Genomic DNA, 6,133 nt, shown 5'->3' on the forward strand with positions numbered 1-6,133 from the left:
AGAGAGAGAGAGAGAGAGAGAGAGAGACAGAGAGAGAGAGACAGAGAGAGAGAGAGAGAGAGAGAGACAGAGAGAGAGAGAGAGAGAGAGAGAGAGAGAGAGACAGAGAGAGACAGAGAGAGAGACAGAGAGAGACAGAGAGAGAGAGAGAGAGAGAGAGAGAGACAGAGAGAGACAGAGAGAGACAGAGAGAGAGAGAGACAGAGAGAGACAGAGTGAGAGAGAGACAGAGAGAGACAGAGAGAGAGACAGAGAGAGACAGAGAGAGAGAGAGAGAGAGAGAGAGAGACAGAGAGAGACAGAGAGAGACAGAGAGAGAGAGAGACAGAGAGAGACAGAGAGAGAGAGAGACAGAGAGAGACAGAGTGAGAGAGAGACAGAGAGAGACAGAGTGAGAGAGAGACAGAGAGAGACAGAGTGAGAGAGACAGAGAGAGACAGAGAGAGACAGAGAGAGAGAGAGACAGAGTGAGAGAGACAGAGAGAGACAGAGAGAGAGAGAGAGAGTGAGAGAGACAGAGAGAGACAGAGAGAGAGAGAGAGAGAGACAGGAGAGTCTGGAGGCGGTATTTGAAAGCGAAAGAAAGGGACAGCTGCTTGTTAGACATGGTCAGGTCTGGGCTCTCTTTAAGAATGCAGAGAGAGTGAGAGATGGAGAGAGAGAGATGGGGAGAGAGAGGGAAAGAGAGAGGGAGAGGGAATGAGAAAGAGAGAGACGGGAGAGAGAGAGAGAGAGAGGGAGGAAGGGAGGGAGGGAGCGAGGGAGGGAGAGGGTTGTTGTTGGAAAGCGTCAGAGTGTGAGAGTATCAGCAGAGTGTGAGAGCGTTGACGGACAGCCCAGACTGAGATCCATACTGTATGTGTTTATGATGGTATCCGGGGCAACAGGGGGGTCGAGAGACAGGGGGGCGAGAAAAGGAGAGGATCAAAGTGGGGAGGAGGAGGAGGAGGAGGAGGAGGAGGAGGGCGTATTAAATGGGAGAGCAGGTCTGTTAGGAGAGGGTTCAGACAGGAGATGAAGACCGTCCGAAGCCCCTGTGCTTCCATTGTTGCTATAAAAGTCAAGCGATTTGATTTATGGACGAGAGATCTACTTACAGTAGCTGCCTGGATGGTCAGTAGAGCGCTCCGCTAACCTGAGAGGACGGTAGAGCGCTCCGCTAACCTGAGAGGACAGTAGAGCGCTCCGCTAACCTGAGAGGACGGTAGAGCGCTCCGCTAACCTGAGAGGACTGGGTAAAAAGAAAACAGAAAGGTCCTCCCAACCGAAGACCCACAATGACCGTGAGTTCAGTCCGCTGGTCCACCACACACTTTAACACTTCCCGCTGAAATGTAGACAATGCTGCAATTATAGGCTACACACACACACACACACACACACACACACACGCACGCACACACACACACACACACACACACACACATACACACACACACACACACACACACACACACACACACTAATTACACACAAGTATGCCTTGTCAGATTCATTACTGATTAATGAGTTTCAGGACATTTGATGTAATTTGTCTTCAGAGGTCAAATCAGTGAATTGAAATACAACTGAACTACAAAGTACAGTGGAAAAGGAGATTTTAGATCAAAAGCTTGATGGTGGACTCAATGAAGATTATTTGTACAAGCGCACCAAAAGCTTTATTATTAAGTATGAAGGACACAACAGCATACATCTCCTCATAATAATGGCTGTTGCTTCCGTTTGGGATTATGTGACACAATTCTGGTGTTCAGTTGCAAATGCACCGCCTGTTTTATGAGGGGTTGTGTTGGGCCATGCAGGGTGAGGTGTTAGGGTTGTGTTGGGTCATGCAGGGTGAGGTGTTAGGGTTGTGTTGGGTCATGCAGGGTGAGGTGAGGTGTTAGGGTTGTGTTGGGTCATGCAGGGTGAGGTGTTAGGGTTGTGTTGGGTCATGCAGGGTGAGGTGTTAGGGTTGTGTTGGGCCATGCAGGGTGAGGTGTTAGGGTTGTGTTTGGGTCATGCAGGGTGAGGTGTTAGGGTTGTGTTGGGTCATGCAGGGTGAGGTGTTAGGGTTGTGTTGGGTCATGCAGGGTGAGGTGTTAGGGTTGTGTTGGGTCATGCAGGGTGAGGTGTTAGGGTTGTGTTGGGTCATGCAGGGTGAGGTGTTAGGGTTGTGTTGGGTCATGCAGGGTGAGGTGAGGTGTTAGGGTTGTGTTGGGTCATGCAGGGTGAGGTGTTAGGGTTGTGTTGGGTCATGCAGGGTGAGGTGTTAGGGTTGTGTTGGGTCATGCAGGGTGAGGTGTTAGGGTTGTGTTGGGTCATGCAGGGTGAGGTGTTAGGGTTGTGTTGGGTCATGCAGGGTGAGGTGAGGTGTTAGGGTTGTGTTGGGTCATGCAGGGTGAGGTGTTAGGGTTGTGTTGGGTCATGCAGGGTGAGGTGTTAGGGTTGTGGTTGTGGACAGGACAGGACAGGACAGGATTTTGGATAAAAGTGTCTGCTAAATGAATGTAATGTAATGTAATGTAATGTAATGTAATGTAATGACAGGACAGAACAGGACAGGAGAGGACAGGAGAGGACAGGAGAGGACAGGAGAGGACAGGAGAGGACAGAACAGGACAGGAGAGGACAGAACAGGACAGGAGAGGACAGGAGAGGACTGGATAGACCAAATGCAACCACACCATGATGGAACAACAGCCCATTCTAATCCCTAATCCACAGCTATGCCCCTCATCCAGACCCATACATACACAACCTGCCCCTCATCCAGACCCATACATACACAACCTGCCCCTCATCTAGACCCATACATACACAACCTGCCCCTCATCTAGACCCATACATACACAACCTGCCCCTCATCCAGACCCATACATACACAACCTGCCCCTCATCTAGACCCATACATACACAACCTGCCCCTCATCTAGACCCATACATACACAACCTGCCCCTCATCCAGACCCATACATACACAACCTGCCCCTCATCTAGACCCATACATACACAACCTGCCCCTCATCTAGACCCATACATACACAACCTGCCCCTCATCCAGACCCATACATACACAACCTGCCCCTCATCTAGACCCATACATACACAACCTGCCCCTCATCCAGACCCATACATACACAACCTGCCCCTCATCCAGACCCATACATACACAACCTGCCCCTCATCTAGACCCATACATACACAACCTGCCCCTCATCTAGACCCATACATACACAACCTGCCCCTCATCCAGACCCATACATACACAACCTGCCCCTCATCTAGACCCATACATACACAACCTGCCCCTCATCTAGACCCATACATACACAACCTGCCCCTCATCCAGACCCATACATACACAACCACCCATGCTGTTACATAACCCAGGTGTTAAGCCCCTCTCCCGGGGGGGGTCAGCATTCTGCTGTGCTGGCACGGTCTGCTATTACCCCCTCCCCCCCCCCCGCCCCCAAATACACCCTGGGGTTTATCTTTTGTATCCCTGGCTCTCTGTGGCGATGGCCTTGCCTAAGTCAGGGTGACAGCAGAGTCCCGCCCTCGCGGTCTCCGCGGAAAGATAAATAACCAATCGGGAGGCCTCGTCAGAAGGGCCAGGGTCGTCGCAGAGCCCCCGAGGATCTCCCGGGGCTATTAAAGGGAACGTTTATCTCCGCGGGGCTATTAAAGGGGCTATTAAAGGGGCTATTAAAGGAAAAGTTTATACCTGGCTTAGTGCCGCCGGCGTCGCCCTGGCGACTGTCATGGCCGCCGTGAGTTGTGCTTGTGTGCCACGTGCGCTCTATCGCCCCCCGCAGGCGGCGGCCAGGCTGCTGGACGAGATGTGCCACCTGACGGCCCAGTCTCTGACGGCGCTGGAGACGGCGGAGCACTTCCGGGTCGTCAAGCTCCTGGGGGAGGGGTCGTACGGCAAGGTCATGCTGGCGGTGCACAGGAAGAACGGTCAGAAACGCTCGCTCTTCTTCACCCGTTCTTTCACTCCCCTCTCTCTTCAAGCCTCTCTCCTTCCTTCAAACTTTCTTTCCCTGCCTCCTTCCCTCTCCCATCCTTCCTTCCTTCCTTCCTTCCTTCCTTCCTTCCTTCCTTCCTTCCTTCCTTCCTTCCTTCCTTCCTTCCTTCCTTCCTTCCTCTCTTTTCCCTGCCTCCTTCCCTCTCCCATCCCTCCTTTTCTCCTTCCTTCCTTCCTTCCCTCTTTCCTTCCTCTCTTTTCCCTGCCTCCTTCCCTCTCCCATCCCTCCTTTTCTCCTTCCTTCCTTCCTTCCTTCCTTCCTTCCTTCCTTCCTTCCTTCCTTCCTTCCTTCCTTCCTTCCTTCCTTCCTTCCTTCCTTCCTTCCTTCCTTCCTCCCTTCCTTCCTCCCTCTCTTTTCTCTGCCTCCCTCTCCTCCCTTCCTTTATCTCTCTCTCTCTCTCTTCCTCCAGGAACCCCCATGGCTCTGAAGTTCTTCCCCCGCGCGTCCACCTCCCTCCTGGTCTTCCTGAGGGAGTACCACCTGTCCCTGTCCTTCTGCAGCCACCCCTCCCTGGCCAGCGCCCTGGGCATCGCCTTCTCCACCCCGTCACACTACGTCTTCGCTCAGCAAGCCGGTCTCTACGGTGACCTCTATGACATCATCATTCCCGAGGTACAACTGTGGGCGCCGCCGTGACCCCTACATTCACACGTCACATTACGTTGGCCTATTCCGCAACATGTTCCATAATGATTATGAGATCTGTTATAAAACTTCAACTCCCATGATGCATTCGGCCTTCTTAGCGTGCGCCCCATGCTGAGCGAGCCCAGTGGGTAATGTAGTGTTCCTGTCAGGTGGGTCTGGAGGAGGACTGTGTTCAGAGGGTTGTGTCCCAGCTGAGCGGCGCCCTCTCCCACCTCCACCGCCTCGGCTTCGTCCACCGCGACCTCAAGCCCGAGAACGTGTTCCTGTGTGACCCCGACTGCCGCTGCGTCAAGCTGGGCGACTTCGGCATGGTCAAGGCCTCCGGGACGAAGGTGCCCGGCGTCTGGTATAGCTCCGCCTACTGCACGCCGGAGGCCGAGATCGCTAAGGACAGTGAGGATAGCCGCCACAACGCCTCGGAGGAGGGCGGAGCGCGGGAGGAGGGCGGGGCGCGGGGGGAGAGAGTGTGGGTGTCGGTGGACGCCAGCACAGACTGCTGGGCCCTGGGGATCCTGACCTACGCCATGCTGACGGGAAGCATGCCCTGGTCTGAGACGGCGTCCCACAACCGCTCCTACATCAAGTACCGAGAGTGGTTCGCCCGGGAGGCGGGGCCAGGCGGCGTGCGGGGGGGGGGCGGAGGGAGGCGGGCGGACGAGAGACGGGGACCTCCCGCGTCCGGACGGAGAGGAGGGGGGCGCCGGTCCGGTCGCCCCACAGTTCGCCTGCTTCACCCCGCTCGCCTGCTGCTTCTTCCTCACCCTGCTGGACCCCAGGCCTTGGCTCCGCGGACGGCCTGACGCCGCGCTGGCATACCTGGGGGCGGACTGGATGAGGGAGAAGGAGAGGATGAGATTGGAGGAGGAGAGGAAGAAGATGACGGGGAAAGGGGGGGTGGGGAACGTGACAGAGAAGGAGGGGCGAGGAGAGAGATAAGGGGAGAGGAGAGAGAGGAGAGAGATAAGGGGAGAGGAGAGAGATAAGGGGAGAGGAGAGAGATAAGGGGAGAGGAGAGAGATAAGGGGAGAGGAGAGAGATAAGGGGAGAGGAGAGAGATAAGGAGAGAGGAGAGAGATAAGGAGAGAGGAGAGAGATAAGGGGAGAGGAGAGAGATAAGGGGAGAGGAAAGAGATAAGGGGAGAGGAGAGAGATAAGGAGAGAGGAGAGAGATAAGGGGAGAGGAGAGAGATAAGGGGAGAGGAGAGAGATAAGGGGAGAGGAGAGAGATAAGGGGAGAGGAGAGAGAAGGAGGGGAGAGGAGAGAGATAAGGAGAGAGGAGAGAGATAAGGGGAGAGGAGAGAGATAAGGGGAGAGGAGAGAGATAAGGGGAGAGGAGAGAGATAAGGGGAGAGGAGAGAGATAAGGGGAGAGGAGAGAGATAAGGGGAGAGGAGAGAGATACGGGGAGAGACCACACACGCTCATGAACTCACCGAAACACTATTTATGTGGACCTGATGGTGAATAAC

At 54.5% G+C, this 6,133-nt stretch overlaps 1 pseudogene across 1 annotated transcript in view; it reads left to right on the plus strand.

Annotated features, from left to right (window-relative positions):
- LOC311322949 (serine/threonine-protein kinase SBK2-like) overlaps positions 1-5,600 on the plus strand; it is an 8,895-nt pseudogene extending 3,295 nt beyond the window's left edge. The window contains exons 4-6 of the transcript in view: positions 3,804-3,948; positions 4,426-4,628; positions 4,814-5,600. The product of the transcript in view is annotated as a serine/threonine-protein kinase SBK2-like (transcript). The remainder of the gene's footprint in view (positions 1-3,803; positions 3,949-4,425; positions 4,629-4,813) is intronic.
- Positions 5,601-6,133: the final 533 nt, after the last annotated feature.

This window comes from Borostomias antarcticus (genome assembly GCF_949987555.1).
Source record: "Borostomias antarcticus genome assembly, chromosome: 21".
Taxonomy (NCBI): Eukaryota; Metazoa; Chordata; class Actinopteri; order Stomiiformes; family Stomiidae; genus Borostomias; species Borostomias antarcticus.